The 26,997-nt window shown below is 37.7% G+C and overlaps 1 protein-coding gene across 4 annotated transcripts in view; it reads left to right on the top strand.

Moving 5' to 3' along the window:
• The window catches only part of CBLB (Cbl proto-oncogene B), a 137,081-nt gene that overhangs the window by 11,039 nt on the left and 99,045 nt on the right, over positions 1–26,997 (top strand). The window lies entirely within an intron of this gene.

The raw sequence follows: 26,997 nt of genomic DNA, 5'->3' as shown, positions 1-26,997 counted from the left end.
TTACTTGGATTGAGTTTGACCTCCCTACCCCAGTTCTTAAAACTGTGGGAGCCATGATGGGTATTGACTTAGAGCTTTCACAAGTGATGAAATGGAGCAAAACTATATTCACATTTTTGAGATATTTTGTGATGTTAGCATAAGGTGATGAAAATGTTAGTTTGGTGCTGAGAAGCCTTTTCCGGAACCTAATGGATTCCTGATTTGCAGTGGTTCAGTTTTAATAACAGGGATTAATGTCCGCTTCATGTGTACTCTTCGTGGTGAGCAAAGAGGTTTTTGATTTTATTACCTAGTATTTTAAAAATAATATTTCAAGAACTTCTGTGCAAGATCTCCAGTTTTGTTTTGGGAAGGACTACAGCAGTGTTGTGGCAATTAGATGCTGCCATGTGTGGTATATCTTTAAATCTATTCAAATAAAAGATATGATGCTGTTTCCAGAGTCTCGCCTTGTTAAAGGAGATAGTGGAGAACGGGAGATGGAGAGGAAGTGAACAGAGGATTGAATCCCTGCCATTCTGTCTGCACCTGAGCTCAGAGGCAGGGTTGCAGTATAGTTTTACAGCTGGTGAAAGTGTTGGTAGAAGCAGTGAAATGTCTACATTCTTGTAAATGTCACTGCTGTTCTGTTTGATTTATACATATATTCCTTCCAGATCTTTAGCAATGGTTATAGCTATTCAGTATACTGGGGTAGTCTCCTGTGCTTGACAGCTTCAGGGAGTCTGAAGCTTGCTTAATGTTTAAGGATTTTTAAGTATGTAAAGACTGTCCAATTTTGAATGTACTTGGAGCAGTTTGCCTAAGAGGAGCAAAATACACAGTTTGAACTATTTTAATGATGAGTAAAGATTTTGATGAGTGTTTTTTGTTTGAGTTCATAAGTATGTAAAGGACCATTTTCACTGTAGATGCATTCTTACCGGGACCTCTGGAAGAATTGTTCAGCACTGAACCTGTGCGTTCTTTTTTTAATATCCCATTTGTTGTATGTACAGAAGTCATTGTGTTGCAAAGGAACTAAGAACTTTTTATGGTAAGGGAAATTTGACATAAATGGTTGCATTATGTAAACAAGTTTTATTTTGCCTTCCCTATGTTGTATGAAACCCAGATTTACTTATGGTTTTGCTTACAGTTAGCAATAAATTAAAGCCAGTTTCAGTGTCACTTTTTCAAAGTCTGCTATATGCTCTGTACAGTCATTCAAACAGTGCCTTAGTAACTGTATCTAGTTGCTAGAGCTGCTTTCTTCTTTCCAAATACCCACTTCATTTCCTGCGTAAGGGTAACTGGTGATACAAGGATGTCTTTTGTGAAGCAAACAGTTTTTGAAGAAGGTGCAGTTAGCATATTTACTGTCATTTATTTGAGCCGTTCTTGTGCTATGATTGGAAAGGAAGGATTTTAAAGCAGAACATAGTAATGAAGTGCACTGAATCACAGTAACTACTTTAGGCTCTCTGAATTTGTGTTTCAGAAGGTGACAACTATATTATTTTTGCCTGACTGATGGAGTTTGAAGCTTGAGGAAGGGAGTACAATAGAACTGTTTCTCCTGTGCTGAAATTGTTAGTTGTGTTTCCTGTACAAACTTAAAGGGGGAAAAAAAAAAAAAGAAAGTGTAAGCAATGTTCCAGCTGTTCATGCCTTTATTAGTCTACATCTTTGTGACTTCAGTGTACCCTCTGTCATCTGCTGGTGATGTTTTATCTGTATGCATGTCCTAGTTTAAAGTTGAATGAAAGTATACTTGTTTCCTGAGCCCTATGTCTAGGTACCTGTTTGCTCTGCAAACTTCTTGCTAAGTTAGTAAAAGAAGCTGTTAATGTTTTTAGCTTCTTTGCTTCCAAATATGCCTGCATTAACCTAAGTAAGTTATTTGTTAATGTTATAATGCAAACGTAAGAGTGATCATTTCAATAAGTGTTTTTGAAGATGTTTCTAAAACGATTGTCAATTGAAATTTAGCCAATTTTAAAAAAAGGCAAGCCAAAAGCCTCTCATGTTGACACCTGGACAGTTTCTGTGGTTTTCAGTCTTACATTTCTGTTTTGTTTTCTGTTAGTGTCTCTGTGGTTTCTGGATAAAAGGTCATAAAGAAAAAGAGAAACTGGCTGCATTTGGAAGCATTCTTTATATATATTTGATTGGTATACTTTTAACCTATTAGGGTTATTGAATAATCTTTTAACTTTTATACTAATGGAAAATTTAGGAACCAGTGCCAATGTACTTGTGATCTTTATTTGCCTGATGACACCAAAATTACTCTGTTGTGAAGAATTTGTGATGAATTTTGGTTCTCAAAGAGCCTGTGGATGAAATGATAGTGTGCCAGTAAACAAAAAACAAAACCAAAAAAACACCCCCAAAACCCAAAAGCTTACATTGTGATGGTGTTGCCTCTCTGTCCTGTGTTCCACACATGATAGCTGTGTAAGAGTTGATGGTGCTGTCATTCTGTACTCTATGGGATGAGTCTTGCTAGGAAGAGAAAGTATGGCTTAGAAGTTTGTTTACTGTATATGAATTGCATCTACTTTCTGGGTATGGTATCTAGCATAAAATTATGTCCTCTCATAGTCCTCTTGCTTAATGAAGTAAGAGCTGATGTTCCATAAATTCTGTAAACTGTACTAGATGCAGACTGCACAGAAGTTTTTCTATATATGAAGTAATTTTAAAGATTTTTTTTTTTTTGTCACAGATTTTACTTTTTAAAGGTCATTAACACAAGCTTATCAAAATTATTGGTTCTGGTACATCTACTCTTCTTAAAAGGCTTTCTGTGTCTTTGAGGATCTGGGGTTTTGGTTTTTTTGTGTGTGGTGTGTTTTTTTTTTCCCCTTTGTTGTTTATTGGAAAGTAGGCTAAAGCTGGAAGGCATCATTTCTGTGAAGTCCAAACTTCCTTTTGTCTTGCTGCATTCCAGAATTATGCATCCATTAAAAATAAAAACTTTGTAGGCTGGCAGTTTTTTCAGACAAATATGTTAGCCAGGTGTAGAAATCAAGCACTTAAGTTACAATAATAAGAATAGAGGAGGAATAAAGTGGCAATGGAGAGATTACATTTGGATTCATTCAAGAAGCTGGACATGGTCTTCATGGCTAACACAGCCATTTCTTAGTAATGGAGACAAGCGTGAGCTTTCCTGTGCTCATTTGTAAATTGTGTCCTTGGAGGAATACATCTTGATGGAACTTGTTCATTGTCTGTTTTAATATTGCATGCCTTCTGCTATATGCCCTTTATATGAGAAGAGGAAAAGTATAAAACCAGGGTGTATACTTATTTTTAATAATCTCTTAAATGCTGCTTGATTCGGCCAAAATTAGTTGGCTACTTGATTTTAAGTAGCTTTGCAGAAGTGGAAGAGGAAGATAAGATGAAAGATGGATGTGTCTTAGGTAGTGGGCAGTACAGATGAAGATGGCAAGAGGAGAAGAGCTGAGGTTGTTTTGGGGTCAATGTAGAAAGAGATGTGCATGTAGGGAAAGTCAGGGTCAAGGAAATCCTTCAAGACGATCAGAAAACCACTCCTGTTCCTGTACAGAAGGTCTTGCAAGATTCTCCTGCACATCTGGTCATTTGGTGTCTTGATTCAAATTGCATGCTTCTAGATTTTACAGGTTGCTTAACTATTTTGTTAGTGCAGAGTTCTTATAAGACCTCCCTAGAAGATTTAGAGAATATACCTGTGGTTCATGTGATAGATCAGGTTCTCCTTTGTTACTGTTCATGTTGGCTAGTAGTGAGTTTATAAAGTATTCCATTCCCCTTCCTTCAGTCTGTGTTGACAACTGAGATCAGTTAAGGTCTTGAATCAAGTTCCTGAACTGGCACATCAAAGTACACGGCATTCTCGGTAGAGGCCTTTCTACTGCTGAAATTTCTAGCCCATTCCCTCCTTATTCTAAAAGTACGGACTTGATAAGAAGTTACACAGGTAAGCATCAGGATGGACTTCAGTTATGTCAGCTGTGACGCAGTAAACAGCCATTTGTGTACCTCTGTCCCGTGGTAAATGGGAGGCAGCTTACTTCACTACTTTGAATTACCTCATCTTGTACCACAAACTTGCTCTTTTATTTACAGGAAGTTAGGAAGTTTATAACTTAGCTAGCCTGGTAACTTGTTTGTGTCTCCAGACGGAGGAGATTTTGTCGATTGAGAGAAGGATCAGGAAGAGTATATTTTTAATTCAGGGTGATTTTATTTGGATAAGTTAAGATTGTTTTGGCTGATGGTTTTCTTGTTGGACAAATAGAATGTACAGATTCAGAAAAGGATGTTAATGGCTCTTTTCATAGAGGCAGTTTTGGCTATTGGTTAACATCACGTAGATAACTCGGTAATTGTCGGATAGTAAGGATGGTGGCCTTCACCGAAGTGGATTGGATTTGAAGTTGTGATCTTGTGGTGGAAGTTATTGGCTCCTTAGAATCCTGTGATTTGTCCCATTTTCCAAGCATACTATGTAGTTTTTGGTCTTCAGTAAATTCTGAGCTGAACAGTTAGGCTATACATACCATCAATCTGTTGTCTGGCATGATCTGTAAACCCCTATATTTAAGCTATATCAACGTGATTTAGAGATCAAATGTATTGACTGCTTTGTTCTAATCTTACTGAAGTTGAGGAAAAAGAATCTAGTATTTGTCCTTTCTTCTCTTGTATTTATTTACCTGTATTTTCAGGTGGTTTCTTCACTAGGTTTCTAGGAAAAGAAGCCACCTTACTCTGCTTGAAAGGCTTCTGGAGTGTTGACTCATTGGGTGAACTCCTGTGCTGTCCCTAGAAAAAAGAGGAAACTTTCAGTGTATAACCTATAATATGGTAATTGGGAATGGAACTTGGCTACAATAAATAACCTCTAACAAAGAGGCTGCTTCTGAGGAAAAGAGAGTGTATGACTAATTGGATGGGGTTGCATGGGAGAAAGAATTGCAATGAGTTGGTTTTTGTTGTTTGGTGGGTTTTTTGGAAGCTTTTATGTTATGGTGAGAATTTCCACCCTCTTCTCTCCTCCCTGTTCCTTAGATGTGAATCAAAACAGCTTTAAGAAACCCTTTGGTGTACCTGAACCATATGAGTAATCGAGCTTTAGTGCAAATCTAGTGAAGCACAAGCCACTTGCTATTTTTGGTTCTAGTCTAAATAAAACAAGGAATGTTACACAAACACACCTTTCAGACAAAGAGACTCTTGTTGCAGAGGGCAGGTGAGAACACGTGGAGGTTACAAATGGTAGGGCAGTGTTATGACAGCTTGTTCTCAACATAAATGCAAACAGGCTGTGTGACTGCAGTTATTGTAAGGCAATATTTAAATTTCTAGATGTATTTGATCATCTTCACTGCTTGGGGGAGGGTATTACCAAATGAGAATAAAGGAAGTATTAGTACTAAAATAACTTAAAGGCAACTATTTATTCAGATTGCAGAGGAAGACAAGGATTTTAAAACTATAAAAGATCCTAAATGAAAAAATAATGGCTTGTAAATTCTTATAATTCATTTAGATCCTTGATTTATAGTTGGGTAGAAGAGAGGTAATATGTGCACTTCATTTGTCTTTTACTTTTTACTCTTGTTATAAAATCAGGCAGCATTTTCTGTGCTAGTGCAAGGTCTCTTTCAAACATTTTCTTACAAGTAATGTGGTGTTGACAGTCACACCTGAGCAGAGTTCAGCTGGTTGTGAGAGGACATACACAGTTTGATGTCTTCCTTGTTGCACTTTGTATAATCATTTATACCTGTGAAAAGTGTATATTGCGGTGTTGCCAAATTAAGATGCCATAACATTTATACCCACTTTGTGCAGGTGCGAAAGCTCTCAAAAAGCGCAGAGTTACGGGGAATCGGTCCTCACGACCTTCCATGTGTAATTTCCTTTGTGATAAAGCTAATGACAGTTCTCCTACTAGGATTATGCAATGAGACTGATGCTTGATATAGTTTTGTACATTGCTCGGTTTCAGCTTTAGAAGGCAATATCAGATGACAAAATGAGCTGGGAAGAATAGGTGCTTTTCTGAAAATAAAGTACTCTCGGTCAGAGAGGTCTGGAAATACTCTGTCTGATTTGGCAGTGAGGATACTAGTACCCATTTTTGCTTTCTAACAGCTCTCTTTCTCACATCCCTTCACCATACTTGTCTGCATGGTCTCTACAGGGAACAGCTGTGCTTGTGGAGGCAGGCCATGGTTGCCAACTATAAATAGAGCTATGTTCTTAGGTATGATAAAGCACAGCTGATTGTATCAAGATAGCAACTTTAGGATCTTCTTGAAGAACACACAGCACTGACTCCTGAATTTACTGTGTAGAGAGGAAGGCTCCTGTAATGGACCTGAAGGGATCTTTCATCATTCACTTTTTAACGCATGGTTGATTTTTAGAAAATTTGGTCTTTGCTTCTTTGTGTCAGAAGTATTCTATATTCAGTGATTGGGTATTTGTTTTACGGTGCCTTCAACACTAGCCTCATGATGCCAGCTATTTATCATGCAAGAAGCAGCACAGAGAAAGCTTTTAGAAGAAAGTGTCCATTTTTCTGAAACATATGTCTAAATATGTAAGCATATCTAATTCTAATTTCAGTTTATAAAAATAAATGGTTTCCCTTCCCTAATGTTCTGTGGCACTGCTTTTCATTAAAAATTAGAATCATGCAAGAATGAAAATCTGCTTTTATTTTATAAAGAAATGAAAAGAAAGTTGAGAATAATCACTTTCAAGTGGTACGCTTGCTGTTTGGTTAATAGAAGCTCTGTTGCCTGTCTTTGATGAAAGTAAAGTAAAGCCAGTTTATAAAAACAGACGTGCTGTAGCGATAATCCGTTTATCCAAAGAATGCTTGATGAAAAATCAGGCTAGAAGACATGCTTCCTATGTATCTAAACCTATAGTAAAGGAAATTTTGCTAACCTATACAGAGTAGGAAATAACCTTAATCTGAAAAAGGGTGAAATTATATTTTGATTAACGCAGTTGAAGTTTGACTGAATTCAGAACAAAAGAGACAGAATGAGATATTGATGGAGATGATAATGGATGGAAATACCAGTTCCACTTGTTGAAACGTAAAGTGCAAGAAAGAGAGAGTACTTTAATGAATTTTTAGAATATTTTGTAATCATTTGACATAAATAAGCTTTTCCTATTCTGTTCTTCACTTCAATATTAAGTGAATTTACTTTAGTCATATTAAAAATGGCACCAAAGAGTTAGTATAATTATTCAGTAAGTTGCAGAGTACCTTCTATGCTTGCGGTTTTATCAGTGGCTTCACATTCTCAAGTTAACTTTGTCTTTACAGATTATACACTAATATTATGCATGCTCTAGAGTGAGGCAAAGCTTTAATATGAATTGATGTTGGAGGAACAAGGATTATTAGTTCAAAAAGTACGTTTGCTGTTGTTTGCACAAAACAGTTTTGCTAGTGGTAAGATGAATATGTTGGCATGTTTCGTTTATTTTATATTGAAGAATTCCAAATGATTTAACAGCATGTTCTCTGAGAGCCAGCTCAGGAATATCATTTGCTTGATTTGAAAGAAAATGTGATATTTAAATAAAACACTGTGCAATGAATGCAACTATTAAAAAAAATATCCAAACAAACAGGAGAAATGGCACACACAGGACCAACAGTAAATTGTGTCTGAAAAAAACCACAATCTTAGCACATAACAGACATGAAAAAGAAATCAGTAAGTGATCTTATATGAGGAATAAAACTTCCTGCGCAAGCAGCTAGGTGACTGTCATCAGTATCTCATTTGTAAGATAGATGAATAATACATTTTGAATTTTTCTGTTTTGAGTACAACCAAGGCAGAGCTAAAGGATTTATTGTTGAAATATTTTTGTATTTGTCTCTAGCATATGATAAAACATTCTGTGTTTTCACCATAGTTTGCTTAGATTTCCCACGTCAGAATTACATGGCTATCCTGTTTTGTAATGGAAGATCGTAACCATAATCTGTTTATTACCCAATTCTTTACATTGTGTGAAGTGAAATACATATTGAAGAATGTATTGACTTGATACTTGCAAAGATCTTCACAGATCAGAACATTGGTGAACAAATAATTAATTATGTTAGTTCATTTCGGTAATAGTTGGTCATAATAATTATGACTTCACTGTTTCTGGTACGTCTGATGTAAAGGTAGTTTTGACTGTATTTCTTCTGAATGTGATATAACACAGTAAATTAAAAGGGAAACATGGAAGTAGCAGATATTTAAGAAACAAGCATTTTTGGGATATGAAATGAAAGATTATAATCAATGGTAAGACGTTGATTGAGCTAAGTTTAATTTCTGTGTGTGTAACGTTGTTGTGGTCTCTCTGTAAGACGATCTCTTATAAGGGGACTTTCATTTTTTTATTCTTGAGTGGTCAGACAGCACGGATGTAATTTCAGCATAATATGCGATACATCGTATAAATCAGGATTCCATTGTGAACCTGCACAGCCCACCTGATGAGTTAGTCTTTTACTGTTATTAGCTAATCTTTGGCAAGCTCTGTGAATGTACAGTGGGAGAAAAATGTTGGGAAAAGTAATTAAATTTAGTTACTTTTTTCCCCTCTAGTTGATAGCATTGTGGGAGTGTTCGCGAAACAATGTCTTCCTTTCCCCTAAGATAAAATAATGAAACTATATATGGCTTTGAGATTTGGAGCAACAATAAATAGGAAAACGATTCCTATCTTCTGTAGCAAAAATGCATATGAAGATTACTGTATCTATTCCCCAATTCTTATGTGAAACTGTCACTAGTAATAGTTAGAGCCTGAATTTGTTCTGTCTGTGATACTGAACAGATGCATATAAAGAAATAAAATCCACAACCGTATCTCCTTTTAAATATTAGCCCTCATTTTGCATCTACCTTGCGTAATGTAAATATGCCTCCTGATAGGAAGAAATACTGAGTAATAAGCTATGGAAGTCTTATCAGCTTCTGCTTAATTGCTATCCCTCCTTCTCTTGAGCTCAGACCCAACGTATTGCACAGTATCTGTTTATATTGATATGACCGAGAGTGGAGAATATCTAGATTCTCTCAGAAAGTACTTGGCATATTGCATGACTGGATTAGACCCTGGGTACTGATGGCAGAAAGAAAAGGATTGTTTACAAATGAGTAAAATAAGAGTCTCTTGCAGAGCCTGATTAGTTATATCTGGGGTCCAGTGTCTGCTTTTTTTTTCCCTAGCATCTGTTGACTAAGTTGTTCAAAGAACTGAAACCTTACTAGCAAATCTGTGATCACTCCCCAGCTTGCATAGAGGATTATTCTCTAACAAATTCTGGTTTTGCTTACACTAAGAAACAAGAAACATTTTAATAAGCTTAGTTTGTTTCTTTTTGTGTGTGCCAGGCCTTAGTGATATCCTAAAGGCTTTTGCTAGCCTCCTTATTTGTCCTGAAAAAAAAAACCCGAACACCTTTGTTAACTCTATATCAGAAATATTATTGCCTTTTTAAGAGGAGATAAGTTCATTTGTTAGTTATCACTCTTAAAATAGTACATTTCGGGCAGTACTGTATTGTTTAAAAAGTGACTGCATGAGAAGAAGTTTGCCTCTCTTGTTACAAGTTAAAGGGCATTAATGCAAGACAGACAAACTTATTAGCATCTGTTTTCAAACTGTTCCAGTGGAAAATGGTCCTTAGCCAACAGAATATTCTGTGAACTCATCTCAGTTGATTCTGAGTCATGAATGTCTGTCATGGGAAGTATGAAATTCAGGGTCAGTAATAAAACATCTCGTACCTAAAAACATTTGTAAGAAAAAGGTTTAATTTTTTTTAAAGCACTCGTTAATTGGTGAGACCTTACCGGTGTGCATCCAAGAGCAGACCCTTAATTTTAACTACTCTCTGGTGGGAGGGTGTATAGAGATGAAGAGAAGTGCCTTCAGATTTTTGCATGTCAACATTTTAAACAGGTTTGTGGGGCTACAGAGGATTAGTCATTACATAACTTTTAAGAATGAAATGATCATATTACTGATTATTTAGGGTTTAATAGCAAACTCTCTGCGCACTGTTCTTTTTGGAGAATGCTTAGTTTCGACAGCAGAAAAATGAACAATTTCTTTAAAGTTGTGAGTTTCAGCAAATATGGTACTTAAGCCTTCCATCAGTACACTTACAGTAGAGCTGTGTAAGTTGTTTTTAATAGTCTATAAATGTCATGCATGTTTAAGGAAGATATAATGCAACAAATAGAGCCTGAAAACATTTGTTTGTTGTTGTTCAAATATACAGCCTGTTGTGAAAATTCTGAAGTGGACGTTGATGTTGCAAACCTCGAGCCTGTGTTCCAAATATTCTTTGTTATTAAAATTGATGACAATCTCTGTTAAGAACATCTGCTCACCTAATACACTAGCAATAAAGGAGATGTCTATGTTATAACTTAGCTTGGTTTTACCTTTTTTTCCCAAGTATTTGTTTTTAAAATATGAGAAAAAATAGTGGTTTTGTAATGAAATATTGTCCTAGCTTTCAGCTCTGAAACACTAAAATATGAAAAGTACGTATTCAGTTGCTAGGTTATCTTGATAATGCCGAGTGGGTCATAATTAACAGGCCGCATTGGTATTTTTGTCTCTAGAGAGTCTCAGCACCCATGCTTTATTTCTAGTTAGGTTACTTTTTACTGGTTACCTCGATCATCGTAGGTCATTATGTCTGTTAAGTATTATGCCATGTAATCCACAGTGCAGCACTTTCAGGTTTGCCTAGAATAGAGAGTAGTATTTAGGGTTCTATGCTTTTTGGCTATGGTAGCAGAGTATGACAGGAGCATGGAGAAAGGCTTGTGTCTGTTCTAACTTCATACAAATTTTTAATCCACTTCATAACTGCATCTTGCTGACAGCTCATTCCCAGTGGCTGATGCTTCAGTGTTTTTGCAACTTAATGATACATATTCTGTGCTGCAATTGGGAAAATACAGAAAATGTGGCGCATATAGCCCATTTTTTTTTTGTCTAGCTGAAAAAGTCATATGTCAGCAGGCTGAAATCCTCTCCCCCATACTCTTTTTAAATGGGCTTCTTTAGGATAGCAGACTGGAAGACTATATTGGATTACTTTGTTCAGAACTCTGCATGTCCTTTTTACTCCATAATTCATGGCTGTAGCAAATACACAAAGATTCAAAGCAAAAAAAAAAGGACGTAACATCCTGTTCATGTGTTTCCTTTTACTGTTAATCCCCATAATTAATGCCCTATGAGGAATGGGGCTCTAATCGCTTACAGAGCACAGTAATGTAAAAAGACAGTGCTCATCTGGGAGGTGTTCAGTGGTATGGATCACTGGTGACCCAGTTGGGATGCAGCTGTCCTCCAGTCTGTGCATATGTGGTTTCATGAACTACACGCATATCTGTCTGACAGGCCGGTAATGACTGTCTAAAAGGAACCTCGCCTTATGAGATTGTCTAAGTGCCACTGAGAAAGAGTAGTTTTTCTCTCATTTTTCCCACTTCCATTGGGAGGGAGACAAAAATGGGGGAGCAAAGCTGTTCTGTGACGGTGAGGATCATGAATCCTGGCAGTCACTTTGAAATTCTCTTTAATGAAGCCCAATGCCAGAAGGAGACATGTTTGAACACCACATAGCAGTTTTTTAGTGGCTTAAAGGAATTGTCCATACAAAATGCTCTTCTGAAAGGGCTAAGGGTTTTTAAGAGTTTTCATTTGTTTGTGCTGTACGAATTTAGCATTACTAATGCTAAACTGAAATGAGCAACGTAAAAGATAAACATAGTTTGTTAGAATATAAAAATATATTTTTAAGTGGATTTAGAGGACAGACTGTTGGATATTTGTTTTAAAAAGCAGTTCTTTATTAAATGTGTGATTTCTGGGAATGCGGTTTGTTATTGGAGTGGATGACTGAAAGGAGTTTTGACATGAATACTTTCTCAAAACCTATAAGCCCCACCCACCCAGCTACTGGAAAGGTGATAGCTAGGGAAGAAATGAATGGCTAAAATATTACAGAAATAAATTAGCTTGTGTTTACTCAACACAAACAAAGCAACAAAAGGGCAACACCCACCTCCTGGTACCTGTCATAACATGGTAAATTACCTAGTGGCTAAATCCTTCCAATGTAATGGAACAGAAGAATCGTGTCTGTTACAGCAGTTTGAGGCCGCATTTATGAACAGCTGTCAGGAAGAAAGGAAGTGTAAATGTACTATTCCTGTGTTTATTTGCACTTCTTTTTCAGGTAATCCTCCATTCTGCAGCAAGTCTTTCCAAGGCAATCTTTTCCTTGGCCAATTATTTGTTCACACATGTTTTAAGCCTGTTAGGGTGTTCTGACTGCCTTACGCTTGATGTGCACAAATAAGCTGGGGAGGGGACAATGACAAGTAAGCCTTACAGTGAGATCAGCTGACAGCTGTGAAGACATTGTGTAAGTTGTCCAAATCCATGGAGGGGGTATTTAAGATACCTGTCATATCCTTCTGTACCCTTGTAGAACACCAGTTCCATAAATGCCAGCCATTTGCTGTATAACCAGGAGGCAGAATATTCATCACTGGAACCTTGTTGCCGAGAGAAGAAAAATAAAATTTCTCAAAGGACATGTCATGTCGTACTTCACCCTGTACATTTATGCCTGGAAGCTCCTACAACTTTCTGTGTGGCAGCTTTTTTGTTTGTTTCTGTTTTTAAAAGCTTAGCTAAGATAAGAATCTGGTGTGAAAGAAAATGGAAAGGTAATGCTGATTTTAGTACAACTCCCATATACTCTATTCCTGGATTTTCAGTTTGCTTTATGTAGCAGCAGATGGTCCATCTATTGTTTCATTATTCTTCTGGGAGTCTGACCCTCTGTAGTGGGTGTGTGCTTTAGCAAAAAAAAGGACAACTAAAATAAGTCTTTTTGTAATGGATGCAATTCAATTTATTGAACTGTGTTGATGACCTCAAAAATTCTAGCTCTTAAGATGTGTTTTTATTTAAATGCTTAATATTGTGTCTAAGTTCTGTCAACGAGGTGGGGTTCTTTTGCTGAAATATCAAGGGTAGTTTTGATTCAAAAGGATTGTTCACTGTCGTAAGTGCTGTTTTGTGAAACGGCATAATTTTACCATATGCCTTGGGTTTCGTTTGAGATATTATGAATAAGCAGGATGAGTGCTTTCAAAGAGGCATTCCTGCTGTCCCACATCAACCATGTGGGCTTTCAGTTAAGCTTCCCAGGAAGACAGCAACATATGTGTACACAATGTGTGTATTATATTGGCGCCCACTCACAGCGTTAAAGATGTGTCAGCATTTCCAGAATAATTCCCTATTTTAAGAGCCTTGTTTTAGCCCGCGTATGAAAGTTGTCTCTGTGTTGGAACTTTACACATAGTCTCAGCCATTGTGGTTTTCAAGTGTGAATTTTTGCCAGGTGAACATAAGCTGAATTAAATTAATGTATGCAAATTGAATGGAAGATCTCTAGAGGCATGGTGTCATGGTAGACTCTTCTTACTTTTTTAACTTTGAAGCAGTACCTTATCATTAACTGAACTGAAGCTATAGTGGATGCCACTATTTTTGAAGAATTGTAAGAGATTTTTAGTAAAATGAGGTGGCCTTGCGCTTCGTCTTGTGACTGTTGCCTAGTCTAAAAAGCGATGATGTTTGTTTATAATAATTACGTTTGAGTATGAGGAACTTCCAGTTTCACTGAATTTCTTTCAGCTGATTGAGGTTTTTTCTATTGTCGTCTAGAATTAACTGATGTCTCCCTTACATGTCAAATTAGTCTTTTTTTTTTTTTTTTTATATAGCGAAAGATGGGGTAAGTCTGTGGCAGGTTTCCTTATATTTAAACTGTGTTCCCCCAAGTTGTAACATTTTCTTGATCGAAGCCTTTCTCTAATCCGGAAGCCATCTTGTTTAATACACGCAGCAGGGCCAAGTGTGTGGCAGGACATGCTGATTCTGTAGTATGTGGGTGGCTGTGTAGGAGCAGAGTTCAGACTGGATTTTGAAATCGCCAGACTTATAACATTCAGTTTATGTGCTTAAACAATAACTTGCTGCTATAGTTTCAAAAACTACATGGCATAACTAAAATGTTGTCATCTTATAAAGCTAGGATTTACTTACGTGTGATTATAAATGCTGAACAGCAGTTTTATTTTGAATGAATATGGTTTCAGCCCTGGTTGGTTGAATGCCATCTAAAAACCTCCATCTGAATGGCAAATGGTTTTGTAAGTAGGCCTGCGTTTGAGCAACAGCAAGCCATCTAGACAAGCTTGCAGGTTGAAGATAAGCGAATCAAGGTTCTGCCACGTTTTGAAATCCAAGCTGAGAACTGACACCCCTGGAAAGAGCTCCTCTGTACATCCCTGATAGGAAGGGTGGGCGAGCGGGACATTCCTGTAAAAACAGTTCTGTCGTGCTGCTCTACTGGTCAGTCTAGGACATCCAGATAGGTGGTCCCATGTTTCTGGAGTGGTAGATTATGCTTCTAATTATTATTTTATATGGAATGAATCCTACTCATGGCTTGCTTGAACCTCTTGAGAGGGACTACATGAGCAATATATCAGTTAATTTGCATAGTAACAGCAAATGTGCGTATTACTGACTTTTTATTTAGTTTTTGTACCTCCCTTAGGAAACACCAGTAAATATTGATACCCATTGTAAAGGAATATTGAATCGACAGCAACATGAGATTTCCTGTTTCTGTTCTGAACCCCGTGTTAACGCACTCCCACCAACCAACCAACCAAATAAACCCCCCAAACTTCAGAGAATCTTCTGGAACCTGAAACTTTAACTACAAAGAATGAGCCCAGATTTGTAAGAGCTTAGCCTCCTCCGTGACCTGGAGAGGTTAAATCCTGAAGCAAACAGTAGTGTAATGTTTTGGCCCGTTTTTGGGGTGGATGGAGGTTGCAAGGGGAAGAATGATCTAGGTGATGACCTGGACGTAATTGGGTAGCCAGCAGAGCTCATGGCACGTTAATGTATTGGCTACACAATCCAACTGCCCTTCTGATTAGATAAATCACTGTAGTCTGAGTTCCTTTTAATGTTAGTCCAAGAAAATTGTGTGGCCGTAATGTAGTCTGCAGGTCACTAAGGCATTAAATCTTGTGTAAAGCTCTAATTTAGAGTGCAATAAATATGCATAGATGGTCAGCAAATGCTGTGTTCTGCAGCAGATACCTTTGCAGGATGATGGTCATAAATGTCATTGGAAGACTCAGGTAGTCTGGGTCCTAATTTTGTCTATCTGCAAAATGTGATTGTTTACTTTATTTATTCACATTTATAAGTGCTTCTATCTTTTTAACACCGGGCTGCATTGATGTCTGACTAAATTCCTATGTCTGATGCCCGTGCTCATATTTACATGTTTCCTCTGAATGCTCCACATCAAAGATGGAAGCAACTTGCAGTAACCTCAGAAAAAAATAAAAACAACTTCTAGGCCTTTTTTCTTTAAGATACCATCTAATAATATTGGAACAGTGATGGATGCATATGCAAGTCTGTGAGTGTTTGAAAAGATTCTGGGAGTTTGAGAGTTATTTAAATTCTATATAGATTTGATTCTGCTTAACAAACTGTACTTGATAATGTACTAGTTTTATGTATCCTTCTGGCACTTTTCATGAAGACCGTACATTTTCTGGATTTAATATTACACAAATACTTTTTATTTACAACAGCGTATTCCATTCAAGTGTAACTAGCTGGATGGTAAAATACGTACCCATCATGATAACAAAAAAAAGTTGTTCAAGTAGCCTTGGATTAGTCATATTTCTTATTTTACTAGTTTAATTTCTGTACAAGTCCTACATGCCCTGGAGCTCCCATTGTAATAATTCTGCCTCATTTTCATGATTAGCCTTCCCTCCCCACCACAGTGTTGCTAAAATGTCCCCAGGGTTTCTTCTTCCACAAGCCTTGATTCCCCTGTGAATTTAGGATGAATGTATGGCCCCCTGGGGAGGAAAAATAATATAGTCAGCAAATACAGCTGTCCATGACTGCAGTGTTATATTGTAGTTTTACACTGGCAGTTGAGATTTTACATGCTCTTTAGCTTATAATGGAGAGAAATAGGTAGTACTAATGCTGTCCCATCAAGGACTATTCAAACAGTCACATACATTTAAATAGATACTCTTTCATCTTTGAATAATTAGAATGCATTTCTATTTTGCTAGTCCAGCAAGTGTTCACCAGACCTTCACAGAAAGCTTACTTTATTCTTTTTGATGTTGTTAATATTTGAGTGGCAGTTTTATTTGTATAGTGCTTTCCCTCTTCAAAGTGGTGTTACAAAGGATAGTTAGATTTTTATGTTCAGAGAGATTTGTTTTTAAACAACCGCACTTTAGCTTTTTAACTTAGATACTTGATTGCACTGGGAGTTTTGCTTTGCTTCTCAATTCAATATGTGCCCTGTCTAGTATAATTTGGAGAAATCTGCAAGTGAACCACTAGAGGATAACTACTTGATGCAGCCTAAATTTGTGCTTTCCAAATTAAATAGCAGAAACCTTTTCTCACTGTTCTGGTTCTAACAAAATATTAAGATGATATTAAAGCTGCAAATTGATTTGAAATTCTATTTGTAAAGTGTGAGACAGAGCAACATCATGGAGATGAGTGCTAAAAAAAGACCAGTTTATTTCTGGCCCTCCGTAAGTAAGTGGGCTGAATTTGGTGCAGTCAGAGTTGGGATATGTTACGTTTGGCTTTGTGCTGCATTTGTGAATAACGATTTTAAAAGGTGTTAGGTATGGCCAGAAAGAGTTGGAGCATAAAAGCTTGCAGGGGAAGAGTGAAGGAGGGGGAAAATACATGAAGTCCTGACTGACCCACACTTGAATCTGATAACTGGTGGCCTGTGACTTTTTGGCAAAAAACAGTAAACGTGAAGGGAACAGCGTTATTCTGTTTTCTTTTATAAGGTTATATGTTTAATAGCCCATGATCAGTTATTTAGTTAGTATAAAAGCAAGTAACTCCTCAGATTCCCTTCTCTCTGAATCTCTTTTTATGGGTAGAGGCTCAGTCATTTAGAGTAGTTTATCAAATTTATTAACAGAGTTCACAAGGAGAACACACAAAATGCTGCCTGTGACTGGACATGTCTCCATTTCCCCTTGCTATATGTGACCTCAGTGGTTTTTTTTTTTACTCAAAAATCAACACTCAGAGTTAATAGCTCTCTCCAAGGAGTATTTCAGCATGTGTAATTTAATTTGATTCCGTTTGGCTTATGGTATCTATTTAATCTGGAATTTGTGGGTAAATCGGAGAATGAACTAAGTTTATCCACCTCTCTTAAGTCAAAGCCAGTTGAAGGGTTTGAGTGTTATTCACAGTGAAGAACTAGATAAGATTTATTAGGCAGTTGAATGTCTATTCAAATCTAATTTATCTACCAGTAAAGTTCTAATTGGTCATGTGTTTTTTTTTTTTTTTAACTTAAATGAAGTGGCATAACTGAAGTGCTTTGGTTTCATTTTCTCTGTCCCACACCACAAGTTTTAAGGGGAATGCTGGACAATGGTTGTCCAGAAATCTTCTGAACAGTGAGATCCTGCCCGTCCGAACCGCTGCCTCTGCTGGCTCCTGCCACCATTCTGTCCGAAGATTGTTTGTCGTGAGGGCATGCTTTTGGAAGTCAGTGCATCTTCTGGTTTGCAGAATAAAATATGCTCGTTTTCAGGGCAAAGATGACCTCGGTAACTCATCTGAAGAATATTTGCAGCACCATCTGGCAAGGCACACTTTTGCTCCTTTGAAAGATGGTATTATCCCAATGTATTTGAATTAGCAAAGTTCTGCTCTACCTGTAATACCGACTGAAAGATCATATTAAGGATGTAAGAAGTTGAGCTTTACTTTTTTCCCCACTGAACTGTTTTGAATTGGAGAGTGTGGGGAAATCACCCCAGCTAACACAAATACTCATAACAGAGAGCTGCGTTCTATGGTTCTTGGTTTATATTAATGTATTTCGCTGTTGGACATGCAGTTTGCTCTAAATCTTAAAATTTGACTTGGCAAAATAGTTTTCTCGGATTAAGTTTTGTTTTTTTTTTTGTTTGTTTTGTTTTTGTTTTAAAATGATCCTGTTTAAACTTTGCATAATTATTTTAGTAATAAGTTTATATGAGGAATTACTTCATGCATATCTGTTACATACATGTTGTCATGTCCCTGTCTAAAAATTTACAAAAGATAAATGCAGATGAAAACTTGTTTTTTAAACAGTATTTTTAAATAATCATTGCGTTGTATTTCTGAAAGTTGATACATGATCATATCTAATAGCGTCCAACATGTAGACAAGGATTCTGAAGCATTCAATTCCCACCCTCAGCCCCCAGTGGTTAATACATATTGCACAAAGGCCCACCTGTTAGTGTTATGTGTGAAATAAGTAGAAGCAGGATTTTGATCATATTTCTAGCTTTTATATGGTATTTAATTCTTAAATCTAAAAGCATTTTTGTGTTTTCTTCAACTAGAAATTAGAAATTGTGGAAATTGAGATGCAGAGAGCTGTGAAAGTAATTTTCCTAGGATTATGTAGCTTGTTCATTGCAGTGCCAGGACCCAGTGTCACCAGATCTTCAGACTCCTGCTTCAATTTCTGTATTACTGTATCATGCTAAAGATTTTGCTGCTTACATATTTTGATTAGAAAGGGGAGGATACACAAGAAGGTATTTGACTTTTTTGAACCCCTTTCTGATCTAGGGATTTGCTGTAACACCAGGACAATCTTTCCTGGAGGAACTAGCACATAAGATGTAGAGTCACTAGGACAGATTTGCTTTTTGTGTGGTTGCCAAGCTGGGCTAAAAACTTCTTAGACATTGCCTGGCATCATGCATGCACATAGTGGATGTAATGAATAATAGTAGAACCACAGTACCTAGATGAATTTCCATGAAAAGTTAGATTTTTCTGATTTTATTTCTTGAACAGAGCAAGAGTAAGTGGACTTAATCAGTTGTAAGCATTTGGTTTTTAACTGCTTGAAAACAGGAGAATAAACTTAGTTCCTGCTACAGTAACTGGAAATGGAGCATTTTGGAGTTAATTATATGTAGTAGAGGTAAGATACAATCTTCTGTGACAGCATGTGAAAAAGGCACCAAGCTCATCAATAGGCATTAATGACTCATTCATGACTAAACCTATGTTCATACTACTGCTCTTATATCTGAGTATTCACATGTCTATGAGGAGGGAGTGAAGGTTTTAAAATGAAATTGAACAGGCCTTGATTTTTTTTTTTTTATGGTGTAATTTTTATTTCCAAAGGTCACACTGAATTTTGTCTTCAGCAGTACTGAATGAAGAAATGCTGTTCTCAAAAAATGATCTTGCCCTAAGAAGAGCAATGGTTCTCCCTGCGTCGGCTGTTGTTGCTGTGCCTGCCTGAGTGTAGGGAGTGCCACAGCATTTCATGTTGAGCGTCTCCATTTTCAGTGCAGAAATGCTCCTAGCTGAACTGCGGTTCCTGAACAAATAGTACTTTGGGACAAAGTTGGGGATACACAGAAACTAGCTTCAAACTTGGATTCACAGAGCTCGTGAATTGCATCTCATGGGAATCTTATTTGTCTTTTACTCTTTTTTTTGAGTTGATATACATTTAGTTACCTTTCTGTAATGGAAATTCAGTCTCTTTCTGAAAAAGCAATTGATATTAGTGTTGGAGAGTCAATTCTTCAATTTTATATCTTGGCAAACTTGCATTTCCAGTGGACATGCTGATCTTAGGACTTAAATAACTGAGAATCACAGAATGCTTGAGGTTGAAAGGGACCTTTGGAGATCATCTGGTTCAACCCTTCTGCTCAAGCGGGGCTACCTGCAGCCAGTTGCCCAGAGACTAGATAGGGGGGAAAGAAAAAAGAGAGAGAGAGAGAGAGAAAAGAAATTGTTTTCCTCACAAGTTTGGGGGAAGGTCCATCTCCTGCCTTTTATTTTGGTTCTTACAGGGAGCAGTCATAGCTATGTATAAATAACTGTCCTCAAATATTATCTATTTTAACGTTGTAGCAGCTGGCATCAAATAGAAGATTTTTTTGCTTTCAGTTTAACACTTACTGAGTATGTATCACATACTCATGTCAGTGCAGTTAACAGGATGTCATCTATTGCTAACAGAGATTTCCTGTCCCTTTCCCCCAGCCTTCCTCCCCACACACCTTTTTCTTTTTTTTTTTTTTTTTTTTTCTGTGGGGAGTTTGGGGGTGGGAGAAGATCTGATGCTGCCTTCAATGAATGATCATCCACTGTGTGTGTTTAATAGACACCAGCTGGATGATAGTAGCACTGAAAACACAGACTGAGTAAAGCTCACCTAACCACACAGAAATTTAGGCCTCAGTTTCAAATGACTGGAGAGGAAACCTCCCAGCAACCTTTAGTTTGGGTAATGTGACTTACGAGAAATGAGTGATGTTGGAACAGAGGAAACTTAGTGTGGGAGAAGATACGCTGAAAAAATGTTCCCTGGTGACGAGCAAGTGGCTCAGGCAGCATGACTTCTGTTCAGTCTTTAAGCTGTAAAAGTTGTTGAGCTAAGATAATTACATTTGGAGGGAAGAAGGCAGCTAGCATGATGCAAGGTTACTTGATTGTGTCTGCTAGTTTATATGTTTGTTTTATACACAAAGGTGTGTGCAGTTGAGCTGCAGGGAAACTGATTGTAGATGGAAGACCAAAGCCTTACCAAAATGATATAAATAGGTAAAAATCAATAATACAATTTTCTTCTTTTCAGCCATGCAGTGGGCGCAGGCTATTGGGCCTGCTTAGTCTAAAAATCGGCCTGTGGCTTTCAAAATAAAGAACAGAGCAAGACCTTCAAGATAGAGCAACATGCCTTTCTCACCCCTAGTTTGAAGAGGGAATAATCGTGGAAGCAACTCATGGTCTAGATGTGTTTCAAGAGAGAGAATTGTTAATAAAATTTATATGTATGGAAGAAAAGGTAGAGTTACGGAAAGTTTGAAGAAATCCTATGGCATTTCTTGGAAGGGTATGTCTGAAGATGGTAGAGCTCTGACTATAATAGTATTGCCCTGAAGTCCTTCATTGTAAGTGGCCTGTCCATGTTGAAGGTGAATGTGGCCCGTATAAGGCTGTACTTCAAAACTCATCAGCCATGCAGATTTTTAAGCTGCAGGATTTTTAAGTTGTGCTTGGAAGAGCAGAACATAAATTTGCTAGACTATAAATATAATACAGTGAGAGACCAACATTTTAAAGCTCGGGATGTACTCTAATGTGTAAGACATGTTTATTTTCTTGAAAAGCCTTTAATGAACTCAAACAAATCTCAAGTTCATGTGTACTTTTACTGATCTGAAATAACTCAAAAGATGTTCTTGACCAGTCCTGTGTTGCCATCTTTGCTCCCAGGAGTCGTTTCTCATATTGTGTTCTGAAGGGAAGTATATAAACCCTCAGCAAGGAAAGGTGATTTGTGAGGACTGGTTACCTGAGCTGCTCTATTTATGCTTGCTGATGTAAGAAGTGGTTGCAGTCCACTAGATTACAAATAGTGAGATCGTAGCCTCAGTGATGCAATGTACATTTGCAAGTTTGTTAGTGAGATGTGTGTTTGTCAGTAAAATACTGAAAAGCTGGCTTTAAATTTTAGCAAGCACATCTGGATGTGACTTTCTGAGATACTTCTCTTCCACTATGTGTCTTTTGTGATCCTTTATAATATGGCAAGTATTGTAACTCCTTGGGGTTTTAGTCCTCTACTGTCTTTCCCTCCTTGTATTTGCTACGAGGTGTTTGTAATTTCTGGCCAACATTTAGAGAGATTGCTATGATATAAGTGTGCGCTTTTGCTGTTTGTGCTTGGGCGATAGCCAGATGTGTGTCTAGTTAAGGTCCCTACATGCATACGCTTTGTTAACATGCCCGCTCATGGTGCGGGTTGTGTGTGTCCACATGTATAGTTGTCTTGTCAAATTTCTTTTACCACATTTAGAATTTTAAAGCAAATGGATAAACTTGTTTTTGGACAAGTAATGTGTGTGTGTTTTCCACTTAGTTCTAAGTGTTTTCCACTTACTTAAAATGTGTATAATTTTAAATCAGGTTCCTCTTTAGATATTTGGTTTTGGTTGTTGTAAAAAGAATATAATGCTTCCAGACCACCTTAAAAGTTGCTTGGAGTCAACATGTCTGAAGTCTTTCTAAGTGTATATAGGAATAAAGCATCGTAGTTTAAGTTTTCTATTAAAAAAATAAAAAATGCACAGAACATTAGTATTTGAAGAGAAATAGTTAAAATACCAAACGTAAATTTTATGTTTATTTTGTTTCATTTCTGTAAAGTATGTTTTGAATCACATTGTGTAATTTCTGCCAATGAAAAGCTCTATTATTTTGAATAATCGTGACTCCCAATCTGTAGCTGTTACTGAATTAGTTTTTATATTCTGATCTTTAAAAATATATGCATCTAGGTTCCTTCTCCTCATAGTATTGTATTTTCTGGTTTTTACTGTAAATGTCACGTCTATGGTATTCAAAGTAAGCTGTTCTGTAGGGTGAAATAATTTTTAAGGCCCTATGATGAAACGTGACTCCTCTAGCAATAGTATGCAGTTCTAGTTTCACGCTTTTTAAACTTGGAGACTTCAGTATATTAGCAAATCTGAAGGACTTCGAAACTTCTACCGATTCCTTTAATACAGCTCGCTCTTTCTTGAAAATTTCTTGTACTTCAGTGAGTAGAGGATTTTATTGCCACTGCACCTCCCAGAACACTTTGCTTTTTTAAATCAGTAGCTCCTTCACTGAATTTGCTTGCTGTCTGAGCCGTATGAGTAATCATCATGATCGTTTGTAGAGCAGTCTTCGGAAAGGGCTTTCCACATAGGCTACAGGAAGCAGACCGGTCTCATCAGCAGGCTGTGAGGGAATCCATGCCTTAAAACATACGGTAAATTAAAACAGCGAGGGGTGATCTGCATCTGTCAGCGCCATCCCCACTCTCTCTGGAGCAAGAGGCTGTGGGAGTGCTGCCACTGAAGGGCTGGTTCAGCACCCACAGCTGCGGGAAGGCTGTATGTGTGCCTCTCTGAGGCGGCTTTGCGCGTCATCCTAACATCCTCCGCAGCGTCTTCGCTGTAAGTGTTTACCCTAAATTCATGTTTATTGCATTTTCACTGTTTATTACACTTTGATGGCAAACGGTTTGCCATTAATGATCTGGGCTATGAAAGGCATATAGTCAGTTTATAGAATCCATAACAGTTACGCCCTTCAGCCTAAAGGCCAGCTTTCATGAAACTGGAAAGTCTGCTTTGTAGACTCCAAAGTTATGCCAAACAGCAGCACAGAGCAAGTCAGTTCAACAACTTCTGCCGTCAGAGAGGTCATACAGCTCAAAGAATGACTGTCCTCCTGCTTCTGCTGAAAATAGTAGGCAGGTTTGTACTTCACTGTACCAGCTGTTCATCTCTATGTATAGTGCCAGTAAAAAGAAATATTTGTCGTGGTCTGCTTCCTCCCTGTGAGATGTTTGGATGAATTCTGCTAGCACAGCAGCCTGAACTACATTTCAGATGCTGTTGATTAAATTTTGCCTTGACAGGGTCAGCCCCTTATTGAGCTGTTACTGAGTATGTGCTGAGCAGGAGCCCCTCCACAGTTCCTAACTTCCTCTCCCCCAGAGACCTGCGAGACAAAAGTCAATGGACTGCACTGTATGGCAAAGTATTCAGGGTGCTATTGCATTACAGAAGTCTTGCACAGGGAGGAATTTTGTAGGTTTCTAACTGTTTTGAAAGAGATGTTTAAGCTTAAATTAGTAAAACACCTCTGTAAGGCCTTTTAAAGTTAATTTTTCCCCTTGCCAGCTGTAGTATAAAACTTTATAAGCTGTGAAAGTTTAACCTTTCACTCCTCCTTTCACTTCTAGAGCAGCTATCTGTGTCTGTAAAGCTGATTAGTTTTTGTCTGTGTCTATAAGGAAGTGTTATTGGAACTCTATGACTGTATCCTGAGTATGATCCAGTCAGGATCTTTGTGTCCGTGCCTGACTAGCATGTGGTTTTAGGCATCAGACACACAAATAACCAGTTGCGTCTTTATATATAACAGTCCGTCACTTCCAAAAGGGATGCTTCTGTTTTGCTTTTAAAGTTAAGAATGTGCTTTGCTAAATCTAGTGTTTAAAGCAAGTAAGCATTTTTGGAAATTGAGATACACATCATATGACACATAGTGATAAAGACTGAGCTATTAATTTAATTGAGAGTACTCAGGCACGGGGTTAAGTTTATAATAATAAATGACAATCAAAGTGAACTGAGGCTTTTTAGTATAATTAAGTTTCCATACATAAACATTGGTTAAAAGTTGCTACGTGCTCTTACTTTGCTCTGGTACTTTTCTATACTCTTCCCCTGCTCTCAAATTATTAAAAAATATAAATGAATATGTGTATTTTGAGACTTCCACCAGTTGTTTCTCACAGTAACCTGGAATCTTTACATGATCACCTAAAATACCAATAGATATTTGTACCTTGTAAAATTAAGGATAAACTTCTTGGTATTGCATCAGTTTTGTTCTTAGATTACTGTCAGAGTGTGATACTACTAACCATGCACTCATTCCCAGAATTAATGAGTCATATGATTCCTTACATAATTAATAATTATGTTGAATCAAGCCTGTAAAATAAAAAAGGATCACAGAATTGTAGAATTACAGAGTGGTTGAGGTTGGAAGGGACCTCTGGAGGTCATCTGGTCCAGCCCCCTGCTCAAGCAGGGCCACCTACATCCAGTTGCCCAGGTCCATGTCCAGACAGCTTTTGAGTATCTCCAGGCATGGAGGCTCTATCACCTCTCTGGGCAACCTGTGCCAGTGCTCAGTCACCCTCACAGGAAAAAGGTGTTTCCTGATGTTCAGAGGGAACCTCCTGTGTTTCAGTTTGTGCCCATTGCTTCTTGTCCTGTCACTGAGCACCACTGAAAAGAGCCTGGTTCCGTCCTGTTTGCAGTCTTCCTTTCGGTATTTTTACACATTGATGAGATCCCCCCTAAGCCTTCTCTTCTCCAGGCTAAATAATATTAGCTGTCTCATATGTGAAATGCTCCAGTCCCTTAATCATCTTTGTGGCCCTTTTCTGGACTTTCTCCAGTAGCTCTGGCTCTCTCTTGTACTGAGGAGCCCAGAACTGGACCCAGTACTCCAGGTGTATCCTCACAAGCGCTGAGTAGAATCGCCTCCCTTGACCTGATGGTAACACTCCTCCTAATGCAGCACAGCATACCGTTAGCCCTCTTTGCTGCAAGGGCACGTTCCTGGCTTGTGTTCAACTTGATGTCCACCAGGATCCCCACGTCCTTCTCTTCAAAGCCAACTTCCAGCTGGGTGGCCCCCAGCACGTACTGCTGTATGGGGTAATTTCTCCTCTGGTGTAAGACCTTGCACTTCTCCTTGGTTGAACTGCCTGAGGTTCCTGTCAGCCCATTTCTCCAGCCTGTGGAGGTCCCTCTGGATGGTAGCGCAGCCTTCTGGCATATCAGCCACTCCTGCCAGTTTTGTATCATCTGCAGACTTGCCAAGGATGCATCCTTGTTTGGAAGTCTTTAGGGCTTCCTGTTATGGTTTGTACAGAGTCTAACAAACAAAGGCCTCAGTTTTGATTGGGGCCTCTCTGTGCTACACTAACAGAAATAATAGCTTCTGCAGAAAACAACAACAAAAAAAAAAGGGTAAGCAGACAAATTCCTGTTCCATGAAATCTACTGCTAGTGATTCTGCTAGTGACTGGAACTAGCCAAGCTAAGAAATCCTTTTTGGTAAAACAGGCTAATAAAGTAAAAATTGTGGTGATACAGGAACAGGACTGGACTTACAAGGTGGTCTCAGATATTTCCCAAAGTATTTCCAGTTTATTCAGGGAAACTTTTTTTTTTGAGTTGGCCACTAGATAGAGTATCTTTTTGTGCTAGGGTTCTTTGTGAGCACTCCTTTGCTACTCGGTCCCTTGCTGAATTATTTTACAGTGGATGAATTTTTTTAAAGCATTTAATTTTGATTTGGCTTTCTAGACTAGAATGTTGTCTAACAAATCTTTTAAGAAAGATTTGCATTTATAATAGAAAACTACAGCTACTCGCAGTTTCTGTAAATATATTTTTTGATGGGTCAAGCAAAAACATCATTCAATTAAAACGAGGATTGTTTTTAACCCAAAGTTGGACTGTCATTTGAGGAATATGAATTATGTCCATGGCTTGAAGCAGAAGCACTAAATGGAAGAGCCAAACTTAGAAGTTGGAACTCTGAAGTATAGTGGACTGGCTTGTCAAGCCTTCTTTAAGATTATACTAATGTATCAAAATATTAAAGGCACAAATATTGAAACAGGAGAAAAATGAACTTTTCCTTTATTATTGCCTGTCTCTGTAGGAAGGACACAATTGCAGGATCAGTATTTATACAACCTTGTGACTGAATTTGAAGTAAAGAGGTGGTCTTGAGCTCAAAACATTCAGTTGAGATACAAGACAATGGCAGTAAATTCTTTTTTTAGTGTGATATTTTATCTGTTTGTTGATTATAGTCTAACCTGTAATGTAGTTGAAATACCTCTCTATTCTGTTTCTGTTCGTTTCCACAAATACAGCCCTGCAAAGTCTGCTGTTACTCTTTGTTTCATAGACTCTGCCAGTATAACATGAATTTTAGAAAGTGTTACAACCACTAAAGTTATAATACCAACTATTTGAAAGTTAAGAAAAACAAGGATTGCTTCTTTAGTTGGCCTTATGAGTTTGGTACAAAAGACTGGAGATATGTCCCACTTCTTTCAGGAAAGGAGACAGTTACTTTTATTCTGGGGATCTGTACGATATGATACCTCAGGACCCCTTTTGTATATAT

The sequence above is a fragment of the Nipponia nippon genome, unplaced genomic scaffold (assembly GCF_047370975.1).
Source record: "Nipponia nippon isolate SJK-2023a ecotype South Korea unplaced genomic scaffold, ASM4737097v1 scaffold_2, whole genome shotgun sequence".
In the NCBI taxonomy this organism is placed as follows: domain Eukaryota; kingdom Metazoa; phylum Chordata; class Aves; order Pelecaniformes; family Threskiornithidae; genus Nipponia; species Nipponia nippon.
This window is presented reverse-complemented; position numbering and strand designations above follow the sequence as displayed.